We start from the raw sequence: 11,392 nt of genomic DNA, 5'->3' as shown, positions 1-11,392 counted from the left end.
GGTTCCGTGAACGAGGCACAACTTTCCTTGCATTAGCAAACGCCTCTGCTCCGGATGGGCTAGATTGGCGCAAAGCGCTTGGAGGTGACGCGGATATGGCTGGGCCCGTTGTTCCTGGAGCCAGGCCCCATTCTTGCCACTTCAGGGACCAGCACGTGGAGACCCCTGCTGAGCACAGGCCTCTCTGGGCATCCTCCATTCCCTTGTTGTGTTGTCAGACTTCCCTGCCCCTGGCCCCCCCTCTTCTCCAGCCCACCCACTCGCCGTGACGTCTGTGCCCAGAGACAGGAGGCAGGACACATTCCCGGCCAGACTGGAAAAGCAATCATTTCCTGGCAGAGAGCTCGGGCAGGTTATAAAGAGCTCTCCCTGGAGCAGAGCCTGCGCTGTCGAGTTTTATGGGGGCTGTGTTTATCTTGAGCCCTGTGGGAGGCCACGGTCCTAGCGCCAGTGGAACTTTCCAGTGAACCTGTGTGCGCAGGCGGGCCACGCCCTCCCTGGGTTTAGGACCTCTGAGAAGTCTGGCCTTAAAAGCCCCAGCACTTTCCCTGGGAACCCAGAGCCTTGGAGGAGGCCTTCGAGATTCTGGTTGGACTCTTCAGTGTGGTGACGGAGCAGGAGGACGTGGGTCCTGCCCACGTGGTTCTTCTCCTGTGGTCTTTCGTCCCGGCTCTTCCACTCGTGAGGCTCAGACAGTGTGCCTTCTGCCTCGGGTGGAGTTAGAGGTGAGGGGAAATCCAGATGGACTCAGGCCAGGCTGAGTTCAGGGTTGACGCTCCTGTGCTGAACGGAAAAAATCAGCCACGAATCTCAGTCGCCCCTCAAGCTGGACGCCTCCAGAGCCAGCAGAGGTCACATGACTTGTAGGTTCTTAGTGGTGGGAAGCTGAGGTCGGGGTGTCTGTGGAGTTGGGAAGTGAGCTCATGAAGTATCACACCAGGGCTCCCAGCAGGGTCACCCCGAAACAGACTCCCCAGGGGGTGTGCCTTGGAGATGGCCCCCCAAAAGACACGTAACGCCTGGGCTCCTGCAGCCAGTGGCTCCCCGTCTTGTCCCTGGACAGGTGTGCCATTCTCTCTGGCAAACGAGATTCACTGGCCTCCGCCTTGAGGTCCATGTGCTTTGGAGCCTGAGACCTATTCTTGACTTCCACACATCAGTGGAATAGGAGCGTGGGTGCACCTTCCAGCCCTGGACACGCCGGCTGTGCCTTCTCGGAACCACCCAACCTCGCCCTGAGGTGCCTGAGGCTGGGGACAAGATCGCGGGTGAGAAGAATTCACACCGCTCAGCCTGAGTTTTCCCCAGAGCTGGGCAGAAGCAGTTGGGGCTGCAGTGATCCCCTGAGGGCTGAGTGGAGCTGGTCAGGGAAGGCTGGGCAGGGCTCAGCTCGTGCAGGTCTGCAGGCTGGGCAGGGGTCAGCTCGTGAAGGTCTGCAGGCCGGCCTGGGACTGGGAGGCTTCTTCTAGCCGGGGTGGTTGCCGGGAGTTGTGCGCATGTGCACAGCTGGTTGCATATAAGGAAGTTCCGGGAATTGATTTCACCCTGAGTGAGTGACCTCCAGGGATTTGGCCTGAGCGCCTAGGAGGGTACCTCTGCCGTTGGCTGGACACGGTGCTCTCAACATGCGCCATGTCGTTGTCCAGTGGGAGGTGGCAGGATGCGGATCTGTCATGGGCACGCACGTGGAGAGAGGAGGAGCTTGCAGACCCAGGCTGAGTGGGTGCTGGAACCAGCGGGGACCTGGGGGAGTGACAAGGCTAAGTGGCAAAGGGGGCCATGCCCACCGCCACCCCACCAGGCTGTTAAATCTGGGTTTGTGGCAGCTCTTCAGCCACTCTGCACAGATAGCACCCAGTGTTTTGCTGAGGGATGCCGGGACTGTGCACCTGCTGCTGCTGTTCAAGGCTGCAGTTATTTGTGGGCTCCACAGGGAGAGCGGTGGGGCCGTTCTGCAGTGTCGTTTCTTGGCCTTGGTCCTGTTCCACTCCTGGAGCCTTTCCTTCTGCACCGAGGCCCAGGGATACAGGAGGCTCCCGATTGTCCCCATGATGGAAGTCACATTTCTGTTTTCCCCATGATGTTGTGGTGGTTTGGGGAGGGCATCCGTCGGGGTTCAACCAGAGACACAAAACCAGTAGGAGATAAATAGGAAGAGATTTATCCCAAGGAATTGACTTCCGAGCTTATAAGTCCTGACAGTGTGTCTTTGTCCATTTCTGTTGATGTATCAGACTACGTTAAACTTGGTGATTTTTAAAGAAGAGTTTTATTTGGATCCTGGTTTTGGAAGCTGAAAAGTCCAGGTGATCGTATATGGCGAGGGCCTTGTGCTGCCTCAGCCCATGGTGGAAAGCAGCAGGGCAAGGGAACACAGGTAGAGGCAGCTTGGCAATAGTCTGTTCTCTTGTAACCAGTCCAGGTCCATGAGAACCCATGGGCCTGAGAATGGCATTCCTGAGACTCTGCCTTCATGATGACCCTAACCCTCCCCACACTGCCCACTGGGGACCAAGCCTCAACATGAGTCTTGGTGGGGACATGCCACATTCAGACCACAGCACTAGGTAAGCCCATTGGGCAGGTGGTGAGAGTCCCAGGCTGGAACTCTGTGCATGGGTTGAGGCTGCTGGGCGTGGTGGGGTTTCTCCTTCCTCAGGGAAGTGTCTGTTGTGCCCTTGATGGAACCAGGTCCACTCAGGTCATCTCAGAAGACAGACTTTCTTCAAGTCGACAGATGATGAACTGCAGTCACAAAATGGCAGGTCCTGAGAGTGGCACCTGGACCATTGATTCCATTTGTGATCTGTGACTGGCCGGTGGACATCCACGTGGACCCTGACCCTCACAGGGACGGGGCACAGCTGACCTTGTTCTGCCCTGGCGATTCTGGAAGTTAACAAAGGCTCCTTCAGTTTTCTTACTTTACATCTCATTGATGTTAAAAAAACAGTTTATTCTATTACTAATGTCTAGGTTAGTTTCTTTTTCTTTTTTGTGGGGCTAAGGATCAAACCGAGGGCTTCACGTGTACTAGGCAAGCGTTGTACCCATGAGCTACACCTTCAGCCCCATGCATTTTAAACTAGTGTAAAGGGCACCATTACTCCCTGGCTCCTGGACGCTGGATGTGGCTGGTAGTGCTGGACTGACAAATGACTGGACCCTCTGAGAGATGTACCTAGGTCATCTCCATTCCTCACCCTGTCTCACCCTGGTCCTGTGGTGACTCAGTACAGCCAAGGTCACCAAAGATCAGCAGGCAAGTCCTCACAGGACGAGACACCCGTGGCCCACCCTGATGTGAGGCGGCTTTCATCTGGAGAGTTCTGGCTTGGATCTCCCTTTTCTCCGGTCAGGGACATTCATTATGGTCTGCGTTTGGCCTGACAGAATGTCTTCTTACAGGGTGGGAGATGGTAGTGTCCTCTGGAGGTGCCAGCTGATGTCTCTGGTCTGGAACGGGGAACGGATACCATGCACACAGCTGCCTCTTGTTGTTAAACAGTTGATTGACAAGGTCTGGGTCCTAATGGAAGTTGGTCCGGGTTTTGGGTGCAGAAAAAAACCAGCACAGTATCTTGGCTTCATTCCTGCCAAACTCTATTGATCCCTTCTTTCCCCAAAATGTGACTTCCTGCTTGCATGCTTTTACTTAAATACGACTACATGCTTAAGTCACAGAAGTAATAATATGAAAATTGAAAACGATTCACATCATAGAGTGTCAATTCCTTCCTTCTTCTCTGACCAGATATCATAACACAAAGTTCTGTCAATGAATGGATTTATCATCATCATCATCACCATCATCAGTGCCAGGGATGGAACCTGGAAGCCGTTTACAATGAGCTACATTCCTAAGCTGTTTCTGTTTTTCGGAGGGGGTGCAGAATACACAGAAACTCCATTCCCTCTGTAAATACGCTGACAGTCGCCCACCACCCCCAGGAGGCTGGTGGGCTCTTCCCCAGTGTGTGTCCACATCCCGGCCTCTGCAGTTGGGCTGTGTGGTGTTAGTACTGTGGGTTCCCAAACCTGCATATGGAAATCGTGCGCACTTCGTGCAGACTTAGCTAAAATACACAATCTTACAAGTCCAGGGGGTGAGAACAAAGGAAATATACACTAAACACTTTAAAAACACAGAATGAGGAAAACGTGTTGGAACAATTTCTGTTGAATTAGGTTTGAGTCCTAATAGAAACTGACCAGGGTTCTGTGTCCAGAATCGTAGGTGTCTGGACTTAGTTTTGTCCAGACATTGGGGAATTGAACCCAGTGGTGCTCTACCCCTGAGCTACATCCACAGCCTATTTTAGTTTTCACCTGAGACAGGCCTTGAACTTTTGATCCTTCCATCTCCGCATCCCAAGTGGCTGATATTACAGGTATGCACCACTGTGCCCAGCTCACAGGTATATTTAAACACTTCACGTGAAGATAACCATGAAATATATGATGTAATATAGGTGATTTATGGAGAAATTAATGTGAATAGTAAATGGTAATTTTTTTTTTTTACTCAAAAGGAAGGGCATGAGCTCTCCACTGGTAGATTAATGGTGGTTCATTTATGCATTTCAGGTGAAGGGAAATGTTTTGGAAGGTGCATATCATTTTTTAAGGTTTCCTACTTTATGTAATTTGTTTATGTTAATGATCTGTCACTTGTGAATCCTGGTCGCATGATGAGAGGGTGTCACCTAGCCTCCTACTACCCTGCCATTGCCTCATGCCCTGCTCTAATTATTCAAAGCTTTCTTTCCCATGCACGGTTTCAGAGAATCTGGAAATGGAACTCTCCAGCCTGCTGCCTCCGGATGGGTGTTTGTGTTTAATTATAGTCAAATGTGCTTTTAGATTTCTGTTTTAGTCACTCTTTTTCCCCTTGCAACCGAAAGACCTGACGTGAACAATTTTAAAGAGGGAAAGTTTATTTGGGGCTTACAGTTTCAGATGTCTCAGTCCACAGACGGCCGTCACTCCACTGCTCTGTGCCCAAGGTGTGGCAGGACATCATGGTGGTGGAAGAGTGTAGCGGAGGACAGCGGCTCAGGGCAGGACAACATGAGGCAGAGAGAGCTCCCCTCACCAGGAAGAAAATATATACCCCTAAAGGCAGACCTCCAATGACCCACCTCCCCCAGCCACATCCTACCATCTACCTGTCACCACCCGGTTAACCCCTAGTGGATTAGTACACTGATTAGGGTAAGGCTCTCCTAACCCAATCATTTCACCTTTAAATCTTCTTGCATTGTCTCACACAGGAGCTTTGGGGACATCTCATATTTAAACCGTCACAATTTTCTGAGAAGGGTCTAGAGCTAATCTGTGCGTCTACCATGACTGCACTCCGTGGAAGGGGCCGCTTGTGGGGTTTGGTGTGTTCAGAGGTGGGCAAGTGCCATGCTGCTAGTTAATAATAATGTACATGTAAACTAGACCTTGAAGTCATCCCCAAATGGAGTCCTCCTTCATTCCTGGCTCATGTTTACTTCTGGTGTCTGTAATCACTTTGACATTTAAAACAGAGAGATGATGGGACGCCGGTGCAGCTTTTAAAAAATTTTATCACCTGTTTTTGATTTAAGAGAAAATCATAGGAAACCAGAGACAAAAGGAAAACTTTTTTTTTATGATGTTAATTAATATCTCTGCCAAACTCAAAATAAACATTACTAGTGTAACCTAAATAGTCCCGTTAATATCAAAGCCAATTATAAAAGCCCATGTGAGGCTGCTTTGCAAGTCTTGGCAATGTATCGGGACATGAAACAGAAACAAGGCAGAGAGCTCATTTACAGGGTACAGTTGTTATTTTTATGAGACTGTGTACCTTGAAACCCAAGTCAATAAGTTAAAGACTTTTAGAATTCATTTGTGAATTTATCAATAAATGTACATAGAATACATTGGAAAGGCTTCTCTATATATCACCACTCATCAAAAGATGTAAAGGGGGAAAATTCTGTTGAAAAGATCAAAAACAAATATATCACCGCCAAAACATAGGCAGGCACTGTCAAAGTCACTCAGACACTTTACCAATCAATACAGAAGTAGGTTAGAATAATGAAAAGATTTTTAAAAATGCAGTCATCTAGTCACATGCTCTGGAAGACCAAACATTTCAGAAAATGTCAGTTGTTCCTCAGGTAGCAAACACTTAAAATGACCTTAATCCATATGTTGATGAGACTTTTGGGAGGTGCTGGGCAAAATGACCCTACAGTCCACCTGGAAAAATAAAGAAATGGTAAAACATTTTGAGTATGACCCATGATGAAAGGAGACTTGACTGTTTTAAAATATATTAAAAAGATACAAAAGCTAAAACAATACGGTAATGCTCAAAATGATTAGCATTAAGAGGCCAAGGAGACAACTGAATTTCCAAAAGAAAAGTATTTATGGGTGGTATAGGCATTTATAAAGTCTCCGAATCATTCACGCTCTAGAATTAGAAATCAAACATAAGGACAAACTACTTATTGGCTTATCTCAGTGAAAGAAAATGACAATTTTATATCCCGCTGGTAGATGTGTAAAATGGACCCGTCTGTTTAGAGAACATGGTGGGCAATTTATACAAAGTCCACCTCTCCACCTCTTTGAAACAGGACCTTCCCAATGTCCCGAGAAAAGAGAGAAAGGAAGATTTACACACAGTGATCTTGACTGCAGGTGTAGTTGGTAAGTTGACCATTAGAAATGATTGGCGTGTCCAGTAGCAGGGAACATTTGGTAAGCTACACACAGACATATTTTATAGACACCAAAAATCAAATTTGCACAAAATAATTAATGAGGTAGCAAAACCTTCCTAATATATAATACCCATCTATAATGCTACGGGAACATTTTTACAATCTGATGTCGCATCTGTTCAACTGTTACCGAGTGCTTATTAGGATCCAGGCAGTGGGCCAAACTCATGGGATACACTGGACTACACAGAAAAGTTGCCTTAAGAGCATGTAGTCCTTGGGGGATATAACACGTGATTAATATAAGACCACTCAGTATTATCATTAATAATACCGAAAAACTTAGCTTGCAAAATGACTCTAATCTTGTAACAAAAAGTGTTGGTGTCATCAATGTGTAGAGTGTGTATATAACTTAAGAAGTTCAAAATCCTCAGCACCACAAACAACAACAACAACAAAGTAGTCACAAAATTTGATTGGTAGCTTTGTCTGGGTAAAAGTAGGACAGTGAATTGTGTTTCATCATTAGAGTTTCTAGTGCTTTCCAAATTTTCTATAAAAGCTTGCGTGTACTAATCAGAACAAAGTTAAAAAGGAAGTCCCAGTGGTCTTCTGTCTTTTTAAAAACGTTACCCAGACACAAACTCACAGTTGTCGATTAATCATATTTCCAAAAGATCACTTGCTTAACCCCAGAATCAAGCTGCAACTTCTGCACAGCAAGTTACCCAGGTATAATTGCAGAATCATGTCATTTAATCGTGATGCATCGTATCTTTCTTTTTAAAGGAACATTTTGGCTTTAATGCAAATAATGATGTGAAGTATGACAAGGATGAATATACCATGAAATAAATAACAGGGGCCTGGAGCATGTGTGGAGACACACACAAGTATAAAAACAAAATAATAATAGGAACATGGAGACAGGTGGAGTGTGGTGCAGGCCTGTAATCCCAGAGACTCAGGAGGCCTAGGCAGGAGGGTCACAAATTCAAGGCCAGTCTGGGCAACTTAGCTGAGACTGTGCCTCAAAATAAAAACTAATAAGGGCAGGGGCTGTCACTCTGTGGTAAAGTGCCTAATAATAAATAACATACAAATAAATAAATAAAAATAGAGATGATGATAACATGAGTACGTTTGAAGGCTCACTCTATTTTGCACTCTCTCTGTCTGATCCTGTAAGATGGGAAGTGCCATCACCCATTTTACCCATGTGATAACCCAGGCCTCAAGCCTTGTGCTTCTTAGGAGGGTCCCTGCGAGGCCTGGCTGAGCTGGGATCTGAACCCAGGGAGCCTGGGCTAGAAATGACAAAGTCGTATGTCACGTACAACGGGACGTTGACCTTCCGTACCCCGAAGGCAGCAGTTGCACCAGCAGCCATGGTCAGAGCCCCCTGTTCCCTCCCAAGTCTCAACCCAGTCGATTTCAAAGAACCACAGGGAGTGGATCTGGAATCCTGCTGGGTCAAGCCTGATTTAAACAGCAGTCAAGCTTTCCTTAGTTTATTTGCTACCAGAAGGACCCGCTCTTTTCTGTTCTTGCTGAAAAATCAGAGTGCCCAAGTCAGCAGTCTGTGGCCGTGCATAATGGCTGAGGATTCTCTCTGTGGCTTTGCTAAATTGAAGCTTCTCTTTCCAGACCTGTCTTTCCCTCTTTCCCGTACACTCGACTTCTTGATTTAAGAGTCATCCTTTCTTTGTGGTGAAGCCAATTCACAGCTGATTCGAAAGTCCTGTGATTTGTAAAATGTGACATTCGCTTGATGCCCCATTCCTTGGAGGGTTCCCTGTTACTTCAGGATGTCCCCAAGTGTCGGCATTAGCACCGCAGGCGCCTTTTCCTGCCTGTCCGGGTCTCCGGCTGGATGTTCCTGTAAAAGTCCTTGGGTGGGGATCACGAGGGGAGTGTCAGGCCTCCAGATCCTCCACGTGCAAGGTCTTAAGATGGTTTCTCCCATCCATGGCTGCTTTGTGTTTTCACCACAAAAAGAAATGAGCGGTGAGTCACGTTCAGGTTGGGCAACCACAGAACCTTTGTGTTCCAGGTGCCCAGGTGGGAGAGTGGCCTCACCCATGCCGCCAGCTTCCAGGACTGGCCTCTCCTTACAGGACGTGGCCTGGCGCCTCGGAGCATCTTGTGAGTGGCGAAATGGTCCAGGGCACAGATTTGGCTTTATCACGGGTCACTAGACTTCCCCCAGAACCCAAGGGGAGGGGAGCCTCGGTTTAAGCGCTTCTGTGTGAGAGTCCCAGCCAGTGGTGGGGACAGATGGGTGTGTCTTCTTATTGGCTCCTACGTCGGAAAGACACACGTGGCGTGTCCCTAGCTTCCTTCAGCTGTGTGGCCTTGGGGACCAGGACTGGTGTTAAGAGCTCCGCTTCTCTCCCGTTTCCTTGAGGCCAGGTGGCCAGGGTGCCCTGTGGGCAGTGCTGGCCCCTGACCTTGTTTGGGGCAGAGGAGAAGTCACGGTTGGCAGGAGGCCTTGCCGAGCCCTCCCGGCTGCCAGGGCCGGCTGCCTCCTAATTGCAAACACATGGGCTAGTTCCAGTGGAGCGTGGGGACAGACTCCACGTCCCTCCCTGCGAGAGCCGTGTGCAACCCACTCCGCTGCCCTGCTTCTCATCAGGGAAACCAGGGTGTCACACACCAGGGCCAGAGGCCCCGGGCGGGTGAGGCCTGGCACTCCCCAGTGTGCCCGCCGTGGACACTGTTAATGTCGGTTGGAACGTGGGGATTCGGTTACACTTCGGCTTCCTCTGCTTCCATCTGCGCTTTTGATCAATGAGTTGGAAATGGTTCTCCCTGTCCGTTCTCCTCCTGTGACTTCGCTTGCCAACGTGAGGTGGACTCGAATTGTGTCCCGGGGAGGGCCGTCCTGCACACAGTGAGTCTGGATCTAGAATTTCCACCCGAGGCTCCTGTGTTGATGGCTTGGTCTCAGGCATCCATGTTGAGAGGTGGCGCTTTGGACAAGTGATGGGTCATCAGGGCTCTGAGCTCAGGGATGGATTCCTCACTTGCTGCGGCATCAGGCAGAGGCGGTGGGAACTGTGGGAGGGAGTGGGTCCTTGGGGGTGTGCCCTCGGGAACTGCATCTTGTCCCTGGCCCCTTCCTTTCTCTGCTTTCCACCTGCCGTCAGGTGGACAGCTTTCTCCTGCCACCTCTGTCATGACTCTGCCTCGCTCCAGGACTAAAAGCAATGGAGCCAGCTGACCATGGACTGAAACTGCAAGAGAAAACAAACCTTTCCTCTTGGAGTTGTTTTTCTCAAGGATTTGGTCATAGCAACGGAAAGCTGACTTTTTATGCAGAAGTTCCGTTTTCCTAATGAATTGGCAATTACCCTGCTTCTCTGGGCCTTTAACCCCCACCCCCAAGGGATGTAGATTCTGCAGCCGGAAGGACCTGGGTTGAATGCCCAGCCCCAACTCTGTTGCCTCCTTGTGGCTCTGAGCATTTGTTCATCTGCTGAAGTTCACCTCTTATCTATCAATGCCAGAAACAAGTTCTCTCCGGCAGCGGGGAGGGGTGGGGTCACGATTGCTTGGGAAGGTGCGAAGGAGAAAAGTCTTCACTGGACATGATTCTTGGTTTTTCCTCCCACAGACTTTGCTGAGACCCTGCTTTGAACTAGCGGCTCATTGCGAAAGACCTGCGTAAGGGTGTGAATGTGCCCCCCAGAGCTCATCGTTAGAAACTCCGTGGTCAGGGAGCAGTGTCGGGAGGTGGGCCTGGTGGGGTGTGCAGGGCAGGAGGGCTGCACCTCATGGATGGACGCCTGCTGGTGACCGGGCCTGGAGGCCTCCAGAGTGACCCGGTTCTCTCTTGCCCTTCCACCCTCTGCCAAGGGAGGATTTGGCCCAGAGCTCTCACCAGATGCCGACTCCATGCTTTCGGTCTCCCTGACATCCAGAACCATGAGCCCAATACCTTCTCCTTGATGTAAATGGCCCAGCCTCAGGTATTCTGTTCCGACCCAAGAAAATGGACAAGCTCTTTCTTTTTCTTCTTTGGTACTAGGGGTGCTTGACCCCTGAGCTACAGCCACAGCCCTTTTTATTTTGAGGACGGGGTCTTGTTAATTTGCCTGGGATCTCTCCAGGTTGCTGAGGTGGGCCTTGAACTTGCAATCCTCCTGCCTCAGCCTCCTGAGTCTCTGGGACTGGGGGTGTGCCTCCGCTTCCAGCTGTGTGGAGTGGATTTTAAAAGTGAAAATAAACGTGGATATGTAATGGAAAACGCAAAACTTTGGTAGGTCTTTAATTAAAAGTAAAAACGATTGTAAAGGTAGCCCTCGTGATCATGTCTGCCTGGCCTCGCTGGTCACTGTCCCTGGCTGGGAACGTGGGAGACATCGGGGTGGCCTCAGGTCTGTGTGTCCTTCCTGGGGCGCCGGAGTCGTTCTTCTTCTTTGTGCTGGGAACTGAACCCTGCTCGGCAAGTGCTCTGCCTCTGAGCCGCACCCCAGCTCAGGGTGGCCCTGCTTCAGGAACCAACACAAATGCAGAAGGTGTGACCCCAGCCAAGGGCAGAGGTGAGAGGAGGGGCAGAATTCCGAGGTCCAGGAACGTCCTGGCTCTGTGCAGCTGTACACGGGCGGGGGCTGGCCAGCGTCCTGTGATCCGAAGGCGAAAGGTCACAGGAGAGGCCCCAGGTGACGTCCCCA

The 11,392-nt window shown here is 49.8% G+C and overlaps 1 long non-coding RNA gene across 1 annotated transcript; it reads left to right on the top strand.

The window, feature by feature from the left end:
* The first annotated feature begins 440 nt into the window (after nt 1–440).
* Nucleotides 441–10,972, top strand: LOC144370073 (uncharacterized). Its single transcript, XR_013430010.1, has 2 exons — nt 441–725; nt 10,333–10,972. It is a non-coding gene; the product is annotated as an uncharacterized LOC144370073 (long non-coding RNA).
* The last annotated feature ends 420 nt before the right edge of the window (nt 10,973–11,392 follow it).

The sequence above is a fragment of the Ictidomys tridecemlineatus genome, chromosome 13 (genome assembly GCF_052094955.1).
Source record: "Ictidomys tridecemlineatus isolate mIctTri1 chromosome 13, mIctTri1.hap1, whole genome shotgun sequence".
Classification (NCBI taxonomy): Eukaryota; Metazoa; Chordata; class Mammalia; order Rodentia; family Sciuridae; genus Ictidomys; species Ictidomys tridecemlineatus.
Note: the sequence above shows the minus strand (reverse complement) of the source record. Positions and strands in the feature narration are given on the sequence as shown.